General features: G+C 46.0%; 1 protein-coding gene across 4 annotated transcripts in view; it reads left to right on the top strand.

The window, feature by feature from the left end:
- LOC147434580 (UDP-Glycosyltransferase superfamily protein) overlaps positions 1–18,283 on the top strand; it is a 115,771-nt gene that overhangs the window by 70,562 nt on the left and 26,926 nt on the right. The window lies entirely within an intron of this gene.

Genomic DNA, 18,283 nt, shown 5'->3' with positions numbered 1-18,283 from the left:
CTCGGCACAGTTTGGGCTTATCGCACCTCATTCAAGGCAACCACTAACTACTCCCCATTCCAGCTAGCTTTCGGTCTTGAAGCAATTGCACCATATGAGTTCAACTCAGGATTAGCAAGAGTGGGAAGTGTTCGCATCACATCGGGGATTGCGTCCGCAAACCTCTCTCGTCTCTCACAGTTAGAAGAAAGTAGGATGTTAGCTTCACATGCTCTCCAAGCCGAGCAACTTCGTCGCAAAGCGTGGCATGATCGCCATCTCAGAAAGTTGAAAATAACGCAGGGGACATTGGTCCTATTCTATCAAGCAAAGTATCTGAAGAAAGCTAAGAAGCTCGTCCCAGCCTGGCAAGGGCCATTCATGGTACAAGAGATTTTGCCACAGGGGGCTGTCCTATTAGTCACTCTGGAAGGTGTTCCCTTGCCACTGGTAAATGGATCAAGAATCAAGTGCTATCACTCGCCCTGATTATATAGAGATTTGATGATGTTATCCATCCGTCACAGCATGATTGTCCCCCTCAGCTTTCTCCGGCTTTACTTTTCCCTCTTCTCAAGTCTTCCTCTGTCAGTTCGAATCTCAGTTGTAATCGGTGATCTTTAAAATTCTCCTCGTTTGACTACGTGCATCAATTTGCTCTCTTATCATTTATAGAATTGGGCTTTTAGAGTCCTACTAGGATCCAGCATTACTGCTCTGTTTGTTTCTACTGCCTCTCTCTCCTCATGGATTCGTTGAATGTCTGAGGTTCAGCTCTCAACGGATAGACCTTTGATTTTTGGTAGTGTTCCTAACACATTCAAATTGCTTTGCTATATCTCCCTTCCCCTCTCTCTCTTATGGTGAGCTCTCACACACACACATCTAGTTCCTTGCCTTTCTAGTGAGATCTCTTTCGTAACACTCGTTCAATATTCACTCCTCAACCATACTCTTTTCATTGCTCTTTCCCTCTCTCTCAATCTTACATGCAAGTTTCCTCGAAGGTGGGAATGCTTGCTCTAACCTTTCTGAGTGATCAGATCCTAGTTAAAAGAAGCAGGCAATTTTTTATGGCAGCACATCACAACTTCCTTTCTCCTTTCTCACTGGTGCACTATGCCTTTTGCTCCTCACCACCCCTCTCTGCTGCATCACAACTTCCTTTCTCCTTTCTCTATGGTGCACTATGCCTTTTGCTCCTCACCACCCCTCTCTAGCCAAATCCCCTCAACTCCCTCACTTTATCCCCCTTCCACCGTTCCCTCTACTCTAGCCCTTCAACAACCCTACCTCGCCCACCCTCTAATTCCCCCCTCGCCCATACCCAACTAATCCCCTCGCCCTACCCTCTAAAATCCCCCTCGCCCCTACCCTCTAAACCCCCCCCCCCCCCTTGCCCCTACCCTCTAGACCCCTCCTCGCTTCTACCCTAAACTCCCTCGCCCCTACCCTCTAGACCCCCCCTCGCCCCTACCCTAAACTCCCTCACCCCTACCCACTAAAAACCCCTCGCCCCTACCCTCTACTACTCTCGCCCCTATCCACTAAAAACTCCCCTCGTCCCTATCCACTAAAAACCCCCTCGCCCCTACTCTCTAAGAAACCCCCCTCGCCCCTACCCTCTAGAATCCACCCTCGCCCCTACCCTCTACACCCCCCCTCACCCCTACCCTCTAAACCCCTCTCGCCCCTGCCCACGAAAACCCTCTCGTCCTTGCCCACTAAAAACCTGTGCCCCTACCCAACTATTTCCCCTCTCCTTGCCCCTACCCAACTACCTCCCCCTCGCCCCTCAACACCCACCCTTGCCCCTACCCAACTATTCCCCCTCGCACCTACCCAACCTATTCCCCTCACCCCTACTCAACTATTTCCCCCTAACCCTTCCCAATTTTTCCCTCTCGGCCCTCTCTAAGAACCCTTGCCCCTATCCTAAGCCCATCGCTCCTTCCCTCATCCCCTCTCTGCTATCGCCCTACCCTAACCAAACCCCCTTCGCCCCTCCCTCAGTCTATCGCACCTCTCTTCAACTACAGGTGATTCTATTCACGAACAGATCTCAACCTTTGCAGACAGGGTGTTTCAGCTTTTCATCTCACGCTCTTCGGTCAGTCAGATCCTATTTCAGCACAAAAAGAAAAGCAAAGAAAACAGACCAATTCAATTCAAGATGGCTGGTACAAGCAAGAGGGTTCGGAAGAAAGCTTTGTCTCGACAAAAACCTACTGAAACACCTCGAAGTTCTACAGAAAAAGAAGATATAGAAACTTCCATCCATGGCCTCACTGATCTATCTTCCACTGATCATAGTGATGAGAGTTACAGAGCTGCTGACTCCGGCTCTACCTCTGACTCGAACTCAGAGTCTTCTAGCCAACAGGAAGATGATGAACAGGAAGATGATGGGAAAAAGAAAAAGAAGAAGGCAATCACGCAGGAGCCATCAAATTCCTCGGCCTCCTTCCAAAACTCAAACCAAATTCACTTTGAACTTCCATCTGCAGCAGCCTCATCCATCTCTTCGAGAAGTTTTATCAAAAGATCAGCTACATACGCTAGGTCTGTCAGCATTAGCAGAGGCCGATCTGCCTTCTGATATTCCTATGGAATTTGTGCATGAGGTTCTCAAGTTTTTTCCCAATGTAAGAGGGCACCCATTGACTGCTACACGCATTGGTCATGCTTTGGGGATGACAATTTTCTTGCAGTAAAACCGGCTACGAGAACCTATTCACAACTTTCCAAAGATGCGACCATCGAGGCATGCAAAGAGCTACTTAGTACTAGTCATGCTGACTATGCAAGAAATAAAAAGCTTTGGGCCATTTTCAAGTACTACTTTTTGTCCAGAGCTGCTAAAGTAAGCAAGGGCAGATGTGACGTGCCTACTATATTCTCGCACTGCGAAGGCCTATACTGCCTCATCCACACCATCCCGTGTGGCTTTCATCAAATTCTATTTACCTCTTTACAGTCGCGGGCAAAAAGATTCAGAGCTCAGGTGCAATCTGTGCAATCTAGCTTTCAATGCTTTGCAGCTCCCATGTTGGCCTGGGTCATTAACATACCTGTTAGTCCTATGGATGTGGATGCAGATATGCGGCGAAAAGCTCTAAGGCAAAAGGGAAAGATATTGAACAGACAATGGATCTACCTGGGAAGCCTAAGAAAAAGAGGGCGAAGGTAGTGAAGGACACAGTAGAATATTTAATATCACTGTCAGTTTCGGAAAGCCAACAGCTTCGAGTGAAGCAACCTGTTCGACGTTCCTCGCATACTTCCGCTACTGGTTCGATGGTAAGTTCAGGAGCTGCAGATCACACTATGCATGTCACAGCTGTGGCTTCTACAGTGTGTTCCTCTCTCTACTGCTGCTATTTTTACTCCTACCACTGCGACTAGCTCCCAAGCCCCAGTGGGAGTTGCTTCTTCTCCTATGCCTAGTCCTGCTGCAACCACTCCCACCGTCTCTACTCCGCCAGAGAGGCATGCTCCCAGTCCACCACCACGAGCAGTGCCACCAACTGTACCACTTGCCAGCTCTCTTCACCCTGACATTGTTACAGGACCTTCCACAGTGTCGGACTCTACATCATTTTTTCGGCTATCTGAGGATATACTGCAGGAGTCTAGGCAAGCCATTGCCACCATTGAGCTTGGAGCAGAGCGGTTAGTAGCTACACACCAGCGTCACGCAGCTACTTACGCAGCTATGGAGGAATCTCTGCGAGTTGCTAAGAGCGCCATCGCCGATCGGGATGCTACTATTTTCGCACTCCAACGAGCCTTGAAGTTAAAGTCTCAAGTGATTAGTGACCTTCAAAATCAGGTACGAGGATTTAGAGAACTGGTCTTACATGAAAATAGGGCAACCCAGCCTACGATGATGGGTATGGGGTATGGGTGGACTGGAGCAGGTACACCAGTGCAGAATGCAGCAACGGGTCCTTCTCAGCAATTTATGGGACTTTACCCACAGACTCCAGTTCAGTACTACAATCAACAATAGTATCCTCAGGGGTTTCAGTCGTCACCATTGCCTCAGATGCAGAATGTTACTTGCTGCGATGGAATTGCTGGAGCACACTACCATGGCTGTGTTACTCGACGTCCTCAGTACACTACAGAACAGGTGCTACCATCAGCCCAGCAGGTGGTTGGTCCCTTCCTAGGGGGCCCAGTTACGGACAGGAGAGCTCACATACAGCAGGGCCCCACCATTGATTTGATGGCTCCACCTTCAGAGACTGATGCTTCGGGTGGTGTGGCGACTAATCTTTCTCTTGGGTGACTGGGCAGTTTTTTAGAATGACAGTGATGTGCAGTAGTGGTTTCTTTGCAGTCGATTAGCAGTTTCAGTTGTTTTTCTCACCGAGACGGTGAGCGGTCTTGTGGCGGGCAACTTGTAGCAGGCTACAGTGTCACTTTCACAGGACACACAGTTAGTACAGTTGGTCTAGGCTGGTTCACACGAGACGGACTCTCTTGGCTGGGCAGTGACGTGGTAGTAGGGATACGGACGGTGGTCTAGTGGACACCGTGGCTAGGTCACCACCACTCAGTTTGGGGATAGATTTAGATGGGTGACATTTATGAGCCGTTGGTGGCTCTTTATGGTTGTACATATAGGTAGTAGCTATTGGGTCATTGGATCATCTTCAGCTCTATGGTCCAGCGTCGTCGTTAGGAGTAGCGAGTCTATACACACAGCACTGCTTCACCATCCCTGCACATCTGAGCCTCGACACCCCATTGTACCTGAGAGTCCTGGGCTGGAGCTGAGTGTAGAGTCTGTATCAGTCCTTTGAGATAGTCGAGTCATTTGTTGTGGTCTGCTGTTGTTGTGTCTTTGTGAGCTCAGTTGTTGTCTATTGTTTCTTGTTTTCAGTTTGTTTTGAGTGAGATTGTCACGCACATTGCATTGAGGAGCACCCACTGTAGAGAGCATGTCACCCATATTGCATTGAGGAGCACCCACTGTAGAGAGCACGACACACTATCTACTCTACATGTACCCAGTTCTTATTCTTCTTCTTCTTCTGATAGTTCTTCTAGCTCATCTGATTCGAGCGAAGAAGACCGAAAAGGCAAAAGCGAAGCAAGAAGAAACGCTTCGGAAAGGGCAAGAGAAAGGCAAAGAAGTCTGAATCTCGCCCCGTGAGTGACAGTTCTACTAAGGACTCTTCTACAGACAGTTCGGACTCTGATGACAGCAACTTTTATGCAAATAAGAAGAATTTTTATAAAGCCAACCAGTATGACTTTCTGGAACACAAAAGCAAGAAAGTTCGGGAGTTTAAAGAAGGTGGACAGTCAATTAAATTTGACACGTTTTTAGGATATAGAGATGCTTCGAAGGCTTTGTCTTTTGTACAGTAGTTTGACATCGCTTTCGCGGGAGGACGTTACTCAGAGCACTCTAAGATTCGGAGAGCTGTCTCTTACTTTAAGGGGAATGCTCGAACTTGGTGGTCCACGCTTCTATTAAGCAAGACTGCGCCAGTTAAATGATTGAAATTCAAGAGGCTTTTTATTTCTTCTTGGTTGACTCGAGAGTATGAACGTGATGTACGAACTGCTTGGAATCATCTTCGAATGACCAAGAAAGATACAGTGGACGCTTATTGCCGAGAAATTCTGCAACTCTTTTCTACCCGCCTCTTCATTTAAGAAGATCTCGTTCAAGGAACAGATTGAGCGGTTTACCTTGGGTCTACCTACAGAGATCCGAGACCACTGCTTGGAACAAAAGTCACCTTCCATTCAGGAGTTGATGAGTCATGCGAAACGGGGTTTTGCCATTCACTCTGGCAGTCTGACTCACCCGACCGATGAGATCATGACACAAAGAGCTGAACAGACTTCGACAAATGAAAGTAGAAAGAGAAAGAGCAACTCAGAAAAGAAGGATGCACGACCCAAGCTTACTCCTCAGGAGCGGGCTCGCTACATAAAGGAGGGGAAGTGCTTTGAATGTGGGGAAACTGGGCATATCTCCGCGAAATGCCCTAGCAAGGCACCTAATGAACAGGATGAAGAAAGGCCAGAAAGTTCTAAAGCAGCTGAGAGACGTGGCAGAAAAGGCAGATAAAAAGCAGAACTGGTACCACATCGCATGGGGCCTGAACCGAATCAAATGAATGAAAGTACAAACTTTGCCGTTTTTAGGGCAAAAAGAAAGATCAGGAAGCTCTTTTGAAGGAGCCAAGGCCAACTTCTTGACGCCCGACAGGCTGAGGCCACAGGCATAGGTAGTTCGAGTGGCACCCAGACGGGATGTTGCCATTACACCAAGCATTGGCAAACTCCGTTTGCAATGACAGGGGTGTTTAGGGCACGCGAAGTTTTACGTGATTGCCTTGGAAGGTTGTGACGTTCTACTTGAAATCCCTTGGTACAACAACAACACGCCATGGTTGACTACCGGACCGAGAATGCGACTTTGACAAATGAAGAGCTCAGAGATTGTACTTGATGAATTTCAGTTTCTTTACTCACTTTTTCGGGAGAGAACTGAATGACGGATAAAGGTCGAATATGTTTTTGACCTGAACAAAAAAACGCCAAGAATTTCTCCACACTCATGCCGATTGCTTTTCAGAGGGCCTACCAGACGAGTTACCACATGCTCGTCCTGAAGATCATCCCATTGATCTGATGCCAGAAAGCACACCACCGAACCGGCCACCTTACCGTGTGAGCCGAGCCTAGAACAAAGAGATTATGAACCAAGTGAAAGACCTCTTGGCAAGGGGTCTGGTCCAGCCTAGTACTTCACCATTTTGCTCTCCAATGTTGTTGGTTTTGAAGAAAGACGGATCTTGGAGAATGTGCATCGATTATAAAGCTCTCAACAAAATCACCATCAAGAACAGATTTTTTATTCCTAGGATCGATGATATACTCGACAAATTATAGGGATCCTCGTGTTTTAGCAAGATTAATTTGAAGAGTGGATATCATCAGATCCGAATCGCACCGGAAGACGTCTACAAGACAACCTTTCGGACGACTTTTGGGTTATTTGAGTTTTTGGTGATGCCTTTTGGCCTAACCAATGCTCCTGGGACATTTAACCGGATGATGGACAGGATTTTTCGAGAGTGCAGGCTATTTGTTGGCACTTTCTTTGACGATATCATTGTTTTCTCCAAGAATGAGGCAAAACATAGAGATCATCTGCTTCAGATCTTTCAGGCATCACGAGATCACAAGTTAGTGATTTAATGCGAAGAAAAGTGAAATTTTCCTACCAGAGATACACTTTTTGGGACACATTGTGTCAGCAGCAGGAGTGCTAATGGATCCGGCCAAGATAGAGACTATCCGTGATTGGCCCGATTTGAAGAATGTCCAATGTCCAGGAAGTTAGAAGCTTCTTCGGACTATGTTCGTACTACAGGCGGTTCATTCGAAAGTTTGCAGAGGTTGCTTCCCCTTTGCATATCTTGACACAGAAAGGAGTCCCTTTCTCGTGGGGACCCACAGAGGTGACTGCCTTTCAGACATTGAAAGAGAAATTGATTACGGGACCAGTTTTGACTTTGCCGGACTTGCAGAAGTCGTTTGTAGTATATTGTGATACTTGTGGTCGTAGTCTGGATACGGTCTTAATGCAAGAAGGCCAATGTCATTGCCTACGAGAGCTGATTGTTCTCAAGGCCAGAATTGACAACACAGATTTGTGAGAAAGAGATTTTGGCGGCTATCCATGCTCTTATTCAGTGGCGACATTACCTACTCGGAACCGATTTTACGGTTTTCACAGATGATGCGAGTTACGCTGCTTCTTGTCACAGAAGCGGATTGTCCATATGCAGGGATAGAAGAAATTGGTGGCAAATACTTTGTCTCGAAAGCCGTTGGTTCTGGCTATTTCCGCGATACATCATAGGAACTTAGAGGATATGGTCGGTCAGTACGCCACAGAACAAATTTTGCAGATGTATTCAGTTGAATACAGAAAGGGGAGATAGTAGCGGATTATTCCATTTGGGATGGCTACTTGATGAACAAAACCATGTTGTGTGTTACACAGCCCCGTTGAAGGGAAAAGGTTCTAACCGAATGCCACTGTCCGTCGTTTACGGGTCGCTGATGCATTGCTACCACCTTGAAAGAGGTAGAGAGATACTTTTTTTTTGGCCGAGGCCCAAGAAGGATGTGGATGAGTTTGTGCACAGTTGCTTGGTATGCCCGAAGGTCAAGTTTGACAGGCATAAAGCACAGGAATTGTTACAGCCTTTTACCCATACCCATCCGCCCTGGGAAAGTATTGCAATGGATTTCATCTCCCGAGAACACAACGTGGGCACGATTGTTTATTGCCGAGGTCTTCAGATTACATGGCATGCCTGAGACGATTGTCTCCGACAGAACCCCAGGTTCACGAATTTATTTTGGAAGGCTATTTGAGAGAACATAGGCACGCGGTCCATTTGAGATTTTTGAATTTGCTACGAAGGTTCTACCCTTCCTTAGCGCGAAAGATAAGATTTTTCTTTGAAGCCAACCAGTTCACGAGGGACTTGGTTCGGAAGGCTTTGCAAAAATTTCAGGAAAGACAGAAAAAGGCAGCAGATTGCCATTGTCGCGATTTGAAATTGAAGGAGAAGGATTGGGTGCTCTTACATTATGGGAAGGCACGCCCGAGAAAGAAAAAAAAAGAAAAGGAGCGACTTCTTTGAAAGCTTAGCATGAGATAGTGTGGACCTTTCCAGATTTTCCGAAAAGATAAATGATATCTCCTTTGGACTGAAGCTGCCAGAATACTTGAAGGATTCACAATGTTTTTCATGTGAGTCTCTTAAAGCCTTTTGAAGGCGATGTGCCCGATGATGGGAAGCCAGAGGTGCAACCCGAATTGGATGAAAACGAGCAGATACTCGTTCCAGAACAGAAATTGGCATAGAAAGAAAGAAAGAAGGCAAAGCGAACTGACGTTTCTTGGTTAAATTCAAGACCTACTTCGCAATGGATGCGAAGCGAATGGAGGAGGAAGAACTAGCAGATATTCCTTGGAATGTGAATTTTTACCTTGAAGCTTTTGGTTTAGCATAGTCTACTCCAAATGGAACCCAGAATTTAGCTTGGCCGGAGATCTGGTGCAGTGGGTTTGCACAAGAGGGGAGTTACTCCGCTCCTTTGTCAACAGATGCCTCGATTTTCGAATACTAGAGTCACTAATGTCTCTTTGAGCTTCAGGGATACTGAGAGCTCACAGTATTCTGCTTGATGACTTTATGAAAATGGAATTCCGGAATATGAAACTGATTTGTTCTTGACTTGTTTTTAAGTGCAGGAACTGATAGACGAAATGACTACAGCATTTTGGTCTAATTGATCTCGAATAGACATGGTTGCAATAGGGGTTAATCAATCGGGCATCTATGAGGTCCCGACTGGATCTAGATGCGATTGCTAACTACATTGCCAATAATCATGGTCTAAAATCTGAATAAATGTTGAATGTCATGTGATGTTCTGTGATGTCGTGTGATGTGACTGTCGATTGGTACATGTGCTAGATGTGTGTTCCTAGTACGTAGGTACTAACAGTTTATGGCCTCTATCTGTTAAGATGGTTTATGGCCTCTGTCTGTTTTGCAGGCGTAATCGAGGGCGATTACAATGCTTTCAAGAGGGGGGTATGTCAAAAAGTGATGACGTGGCTGCCCGAAACCCTAATTCTGCTAAAAACCTAACCCTAAAATCAAAAACCCTAATTCTGTCCTAATCCTAATCCTAACCCTAACCCTAACCCTGCTTTGCTAACGTGGCGGGCTGACACGTGGCCTACTATATGGACGCCAGAGCGATTTACGGAAAGCTGGGCAGATTTTTGGCATTGCTTTTGCTTTTGCGTGGGTTGTTTTTTATTTCAGCTTTTGGATTGCTTTTCCACGCAATGGGAAAAGAGAGAAAGCCTCTTTGCTTTATTTCATTTAAGCAAGAGAGAGAGAGAGAGAGAGAGAGAGAGAGAGAGAAGAAAAGTCTCTTTGCTTTATTAAAAGAAAGAGAGAGAAACAACTTTTGCTTTATTTTTCAAAGGTTTTACTTAAGCTTTTGATTTTCAGCTTTTGGGGCTCTGCTTTTGGCAACCCTTGTACTCTTTAAATAAGTGGGTAGGCCACTCACAACTCAGAGCATCTGGACACAGAGTCTGATTGTGAGCGCCTGCCCGCACTCTTGTACTTTAAACTCAGATTAATATAAAAGAAAATACCGAAAGGGGTGCCAGCCTTTGGGGCCAATATCTCTAGGCACGGAACCCGTCAGGCCAGTGTCGAATAAATTGTGAATTGTGAATTGTTTTGAAGTGGTTATTTGGTGTTGTCGTGGTAGATTCTTGACTTGGTGTCCAAGTCTATTACACCCTTCCAACCTATAAATTAGTGCCTTGGGGGTGGCTCTGACAAATTAGCTTGGGAGTCAATGCAGAGCACACCCTCCAGCTGTTGTACTTTGCAAATCATCAACAAAGAAAGAAATACCGGAAGGGGCACCAGTTTTTGGGGCCAATGCATCAAGAAGCGGAACTCTCCCTATTTGTGTCAAAACTCTCTCTCTCTCTCTCTCTCTCTCTCTCTCTCTCTCTCTCTCTCTCTCTCTCTCTCTCTCTCTCTCTCTCTCTCTCTCTCTCTCTCTCGACATTATTAGAGCCGAGCTTGCCACACCACCTATGGCTGTAGAGGCACTATTCCAGACAGTCTGCTTCATCCAGAGGATGAGAGAGCTACCTCCTAACAGACTTACTCGTAGAGCATTTGAGGCAGCTATACAGCTATCAGAGAGTGGGCATGAGAGAGCATGGTACTCACAGGTCAGAGCATGGTTGGAGGGACACGGTCTTGACATGGAGAGACTACCACCATTCCAGTACGACCCCCACTCACCATCTGTTCACCTCTCTCGCAGTGAGAGGAACTTGGTATTGAGACAGGATCTGTGGCAGCTATACACCAGGAGAGTCTGGGAGTCACCTGGCTTGGGTCAGAGACCAGTTTCTCACCATACTGTCTGGGGGGTTCATACAGAGACCGCGCTATATGGACACATATATGCCACATAGCTCACGGGTGGCGATTGGTCAGCTGAGAGTGGCTTCACACAGGTTAGAGATTGAGATCGGGAGACATACCGGTGTTCCCAGGGAGGAGCGAGTCTGCAGAGCCTGCACAGAGGAGGTGGAGAGTGAGGAGCACTTTGTATGTAGATGCAGAGCATACACTGAGATCAGAGGCAGGTATGAGGCCTTATTCAGAGGACAGCCCACTCTCCGAGAGATCATGGACTCTCGAGATCAGAGACAGCTCGGACGCTTCTTACTAGAGATACAGAGCCATCGGGACACACTACTACAGCCACGCACAGCTACACAGACAGAGGGGAGACAGTCGCAGCTCACAGACTTCTTTCAGAGGATTGCCGCCCCTCCCTCACCAGACACTCAGAGGGGAGTGACACTCCCACAGGCGGAGGTGAGCCGAGCTAACATTGATACTTACACCTTTGGTACAATCTATGGCAAGAAGCAGAATCACCTATTAGGAGCCACTCAGTATGACAACCTAGAAAAGAAGAAGAAGAAGACCAAGGAGTTGAAGGATTGGGGTCAATCTATGAGATTTGACACTTCTTCAGGTTTATAGGACTCCCATCGAGCCGTTTCTTTCATACAACAGTTTGACACCGCCTTTTCTGGAGGCAACTTCTTGGAAGCCTCTCATGTACGGAAGGCGACATCTTTTCTAAAGGAAAATGCTCAGACAAAGTAGTCAACTATGCTTCTTTAAAGCAAAGCTCCAACAAAGTGAATGAAATTCAAGAAATTGTTTTCTTTGGAATGGTTGACACAATAGTATGACGAGGATGCAATTACTACGTCGAACCATCTAAAGATGACACTTTGGCTACTTATAATCAACGTTTTTGGGATATCTTTTTGGCAATTGCTTCTTTTCAAAAGATCTCTTTCCTAGAGCAGATGAAACTGTTTTGTTGCGGACTACCCAAAGAGATCCGGCACTATTGTTTGACGCAGAAGTCAAGAACGTTTAGCAACTCATCGAACATGTAATGGACAGCTTCTCCATGCACCCAAGCACAAAGCTGTACCTTGAGGCTTTTGTTTTAGCATCGTCTATTCCTTACATGCATGTCGAATCAGCAGATTGAATCTGGTGCGGTGTGTGTTGCACAAGAGGGGGAGCCACTCCACTCCTTTGTCACGGCCAGTAGAAGTAACGCTCAACACCCTTCAAGGTGGTATTTATGCCGCGGTGGCCCGAAAAAGGTGGACAGTGGCACTCTGTCAAACCCTTTTCCCTCAAAGGCTGTGTAACACACAACATCGTTTTCCGATCAAATAACCGTTCAGTATAGAATAGCCCGCAACTGTCTCCCCATCTGTAACCGATTAAAGATGTCTACAAAATCAGGATCGGTGGCGTACTGATCTACCATATCCTCCAAGCTTCTATGATGGATCGCGGCAATAGCCAGATCCAAGGGCTTGCGAGACAACGCATCTACCACTAAATTTTTCTGTCCTTGAACATGGACAATCCAAAAATGAAACTATGACAAGATGTTAGCCCACCCCATCTGCCTTTCCGAAAGTTGCTTCTGAGTCAGGAAGTAACATAAGCTCTGATGATTGGTGAACACAATAAAATCGGCTCCGAGTAGAAAATGTCACCATTGCGTAAGAGCATGGGTAAATGCAAAAAGCTCTTTCTCATAAATCTTTGCAACCCGTTCAAGACGTGAAAACATCCTGCTCTCGTAAGCTATGACATGGCCTTCCTGCATCAAGACTGCGATCACATGCATCACAGTAAACTTCAAAGGGCTTTTGTAAGTCTGGCAAAGTCAATACTTGTCTCGTTGTCAATTTTTCCTTGAGAGTCTGAAAGGCTGCAATCTTTGACGGTCCTCAGGTAAAAGGAACCTTTTCTGAGTCAATTCATGCAAAGGAGAAGCTATCTCTGCAAATTTTCGAATGAACCGCCGATAATATGAGCACAAACCCGAAAAGCTTCGAACTTCATGAACGTTCTTCAAATCGGGCCAATCACGAATGGTCTCAACTTTGGCCGTGTCCATCTTTACACCTTCTGTTGAGACGATGTGTCCCAAAAAGTGCATCTCTGGCAAGAGAAACTCACTCTCTTTCGCATTTACTACCAAATATATGGTGCTGTAGTGCTTGAAAAACTTGTAACAGAGGTGTTTGTGCTCTGCCTCACTCTTGGAGAAGACGATGATGTAGTCAAAGAAAGTGCCTACAAATGATCGGTACTCTGTGAAAATCCTATCCATCATGCGGTTGAATGTAGCCGAAGCATTCGTGCGACCAAAAGGCATCACCAAATACTCGTACAAACCAAACGTCGTCCTGAAAGCTGTCTTGTAGATGTCCCCAGGAGCAATTGGATCTAATGATAACCACTCTTCAGATCAATTCTACTAAAGCAAGTAGAACGCTAAAGTCTATCTAGTATATCATTGATCCTTGGGATAGGGAATATGTTCTTGATGGTGATTTTATTGAGAGCTCTATAATCAATGCACATTCTCCAAGATCCATCTTTCTTCAAAACCAACAACACAAGCGAACAGGATGGTGAAGTGCTAGGCTGGATGAGACCCTTCTCAAGAAGTTCGTTTACCTGGTTCATTATTTCTTCATTTTGGAATGGTCTAACTCGATAAGGTGGCGAGTTTGGTGGTGTACTACCGGGAATCAAGTCAACCGTGTGATCTTCGGGACGTGACGGAAGTAACTCGCTTGGTAGGCCTTCAAAGAAACGGTCAGCCTGAGCTTGCAGAAAATCTTTTCATTCTTTTTCGAGGTTTGACATATTAGACCTTTGATTATCATTCGGTTCTTTCAAGAAGATCGAGTAAACAAAAAGACCGGATTTCATTAATTTGGAAATTGCTGAAGCCGATACAAGTGGGACGGACTCGCCCTTCATTTTTACATCAAGTACAATCTCTTTGCCCTTCTCATTCTTCAAGATGGCCTTCCTTGCCCTATAATCGACCATAGTGTTGTTCTTGTGGAACCAAGGGATTCCTAGGAAGATGTCACACCCTTCCAAAGGCATGATGTAAAAGTCTTCGTGCCCTAAATACCCTTGACAATGCAACCGAAGTTTGCCAATGAGTGACAGGTGTAATGGCAACGTCCCGTTCGGGTGCCACTAGAACTGCCTCGACTGGTGGTCCCATTTCCTCGGGTATAATTCCAAGTTGAGCTCAATTTGGTTGAAAGGAAGTTGGCCTTGGCTCCTCCATCAAGGAAAATAAGGGCTTCCTGGTCTCGCACTTTGTCCCATGCTCTGCAAAGTTTAGTGCTTTCATCCGTCAGATTAGGATCGATCTCCACACAATCTGGTACTAGTCCTGCTTTTGTCTTTCCTTTTTTCCCGCGCTCTTCGGTTGCTCTGGAGCTCTTTGGCTTGTCTTCTCGTTGTGCTACGGGTGCCTTGTGTCACGTATGGGCATCGGGCCAACACATGCCCATGTTCTCCACATCCGAAACACTTCCCCTCTTTGAGATACTTGACTCGCTCTTTTGCTGTCAACTAAGGGCGTGAGTCTCTCTTTTCGTGAAGCTTTCCTCTTCTTTTGTTACCGTTGTTCGAATTTTGTCCGGTCCTTGTTGTCAAGAGTTGATCAGTGGGATACATGAGTACCCACATGCATTGCAAACCCTTGCTTAGCATGTCCCATCAGTTGTTGTATGGACTCGGACTTTTGCAATAAACAGTAATCATGTATCTCTATAGGTAGACCGCAGCAAAATCGCTCGATCTATTGCTTAGAGGTGATCTTTTTAAAAGAAGAGGCCGGTAGAAAAGTATCCCAAAATCTGTGGCATTAGATGTCTAAAGTATCTTCCTTAGTCATCTAGAGATAATTCCAAGCAGTGATCACATCATGTTTCCTAAGTGAGGCAGGAAGTGGTAAAAAGACGTTGGTGCTTCCTTTCATGACAATAGGGTAGACCACCATGTTTGAGCTTTTCCCTTCAGATAAGATTTTGCCCGCTTGACCTTGGAGTGCTTTGAATAGCGTCCTCCAGAGTAAGCTATGTCGAATTGTTGGATGAAAGTGAGGGCCTTATGAGTATCTCGAAAGCCCGAAAAAGTGTCAAACTATAGAGCTTGTTCACCCTCCTTGAAATCTTTGGTCTTCTTGCCCTTATCCTCATGAAAGTCATATTGGTTGGCTCTGTAAAAATGCTTTTTCTTGGAGTAAAGCATCCGCTGATTAGAATCTGAACTCTGAGAAGAGGATGAATCCTCCTCCGAACTGTCTGAATACTTCCAAGATCTTTGGTGGGATCTACTCTTCTGAGCCTTCTTCTTGTTCTTGCCATGTCTTTGAGTCTTTCTTCGTTTCCTGCTCCTTTTGTCCTCATCACTAGAGTCAGAGGAAGAACTGTCGAAACTATCAAAAGAGCATGTGGATGAACTGGAAACACCCTCAAAGCGTACATGCTTCTTTGTCTTTCGTGCATTTGCAAAGGTAGACTTGTGACCCAAGTAGCGAGGGTAGTCTGCTGCTCGACTGTGTCTCCTCGGTTGCTTCTTGGTCTTCAAGAATCAACTGACTCGTACAATCCCTTCGGGATGCTTACTGTCACCCATCATATGACACATCAAGGTTGTCTGTCTTGATGGCTTTTAATAATTCCAGTAGATCTACAGTTTCTAACCTTACGGTTCAAGTGCACACATTTAAATATTCTAATTTCAAAAAAAAGAAATTACTCAAAAAAATAAGAAAATAGTCCATTTAGCAACAGATGCCGTAGAGCTTGCCACGTCAACAGGATTCTTGCTTTATTTTAATACCTTTGTGTCCAATGGGCCCCATCGGATGGGATCCCATAAGTTGGAACAAAGTTGGAACAACTTATAACATTTTATGAGTCAGTTTCCATTGGGGTTCGTCCAAGTTGACATGCCACGTCATCACTTTGTGACAAGGAGTATGAAGATTTTTGGTTAAATAACAGATTTCCAAATGCAATTGAGGTGTCTATAGCTAGCTTATTTTCTATGGATTTACCCACCACGTTTGAACACTTGAGATTTTATTACATCTTTGCATTGCAGAGTGTGATGCATAGCATGGAGCATAAGTGTTGATTGCTTGTGGCATACTACCGATTTTTACTTGATATTGGAGCTATGGTAGTGTACGCAAGTGTAATCAAGGACAACTACTCTTCTTTAAGAGAGGGGTATGTGACAAGCCGATGATGTGGCTGTTGGGGTATAAAGCCCAATGTGGTCGCCCAGGTAAGTGGGCGGGCCGCCAGGTATGTACACATATTCTTTTGTAAAAATCTAATAAGAACTCACTATGCTCTACACATTACAGCAGAGCGAGTTCACCATATCGTCGTGCTCTTCTTCTCGCACTCTCTCTCGCGTCGCACTTCCGCTCGTACTCCTTCAACTGGTATCAGAGCTCAGATCGAGGCTCGGGGCAACACTGCAAGAGGCTAGAGTCATCAACTCAGATTGGAGTGAAATTCGACAGGCGAAGACACGGCCCCAAATCTCGTGGGAAAGCCCAAAGGGCCTGGTGTTGTCAAAATTTCATTCTGAGGTCATCTCGGCCACCGTTTGGCTTCGACTAATAAAATACCTGAACGGGGGTGTTGACAATGGCAGTTCAGGGCCACCAATTGTGTAAAGGGGCATCTCGCTTCGACATCTCTCTCTCTAAGTGGGTCAAGAGATCGGCACCTGCACTCGTATATGGTCAAGACATTGTGGAGTACACAGATGAATATACATATCTGGGGGTGGTATTCACGGGACCGAGGTTTACTCTGAGGAGAGCAGCAGAGACTAGACTGTCCAGAGCCTATGCGGCATTGGGAGGGCTAGAGAGGATGTGTTCGCAGGTTCAGTTTCAAGAACCACGAACAAAGTTATGGCTCTTTGATACTTTGGTTGCTTCAGCTATGCTTTATGGGGTCCAAGTGTGGGGACCATCTGTGAATCATGACAGTTGGAGGAACATGGAGAGACCCTTGGTATTTATGATATCCCGGATGATTAGAGCCAAGGCCTCCGTACCACATGCGATTATTCGAGCGGAGGTAGCCGCCCCTCCTATAGAGATTGAGGCTCTTACCAGATCAGTGTCCTTTATGCACAGTCTTTGGGATACACATAGAGGCAGATATACTAGATTGTCTCTTGAGTCCTCTAGACAGTTAGCGATGCAAGGAGATGCATCATGTTGGTATGCGCAGATGACCTCATGGTTTCGAAGGCATGGTCTCAGCATGGATAGATTGCCTCCCTTTCAGTATTCCCTGGATGCACCCTCCCTACCAGTCACACGGACAGAGATCACTAGACTCATTCGGCAGGATCTTATACAGTTGGACACCAGAAGGACATGGGTAGAGCCGATGCAACAGCTGGGCACCAAGATGGCTTTCTACAAAGAGCACCTTCTCCAACTTTGGGGAGATGGGTTTGTGACTCGTCCAAGCTACATGGACACTCATTTGTCTCATGGTCTGCGATGTGCTATTGGTCATTCGCACATCCTCACACCAGCTGGAGACTGAGACGGGTAGATTCAGAGGGATACCGCCGGAGTCTAGGATATGTCAACTATGCGGTAGAGAGCCAGAGACAGAGCTACACCACATATGCCACTGCACTGTGTATTATGAGATACGAGGGCGCTTCCATTGCTTATTCAGGGAGGGTTTTGGACCCCTAGATAGAGTCATGAGGTATCAGGATCAGAGATGCCTTGGCCTATATCTACTTGATCTACACCGACATAGAGATAGTCTGTTGAGGAGACATGGAGTACGACAGTCGCAGAGACAGATCACAGACTTCTTTGAATCGAGGGAGCCAAGAGACCAGCCACCAGCACAGGGTTGTACCCGCATTCATACGAGAGGCACCCTCATTGACAGGGCGACTGAGCTCGGGAGATCTAGACGACCACGACCGAGACACAGGAGCACACTACATCGACGGAGACTCCAGCAGAGGATCAGAGGCATTCTAGCACGACACCCAGATTGTCATTGAGGGCCTATTCTACATTTTCAGATTTCACATATAACACTTCATTTTCAGTTTTCATTTTTACTTTCAGTACTTTTTGTACTTGTACTTCAAACATTGTATTAGATTCACCACTTTGTATCTGATGGTCTCATAGGTCATTTTGGCCTTTTGAAGACGTTAATATATCATTTCATTTCTCTCTCTCTCTCTCTCTCTCTCTCTCTCTCTCT

This window comes from Adiantum capillus-veneris, chromosome 19 (assembly GCF_014529385.1).
Source record: "Adiantum capillus-veneris isolate H3 chromosome 19, ASM1452938v2, whole genome shotgun sequence".
NCBI classification, from domain to species: Eukaryota; Viridiplantae; Streptophyta; class Polypodiopsida; order Polypodiales; family Pteridaceae; genus Adiantum; species Adiantum capillus-veneris.
This window is presented reverse-complemented; position numbering and strand designations above follow the sequence as displayed.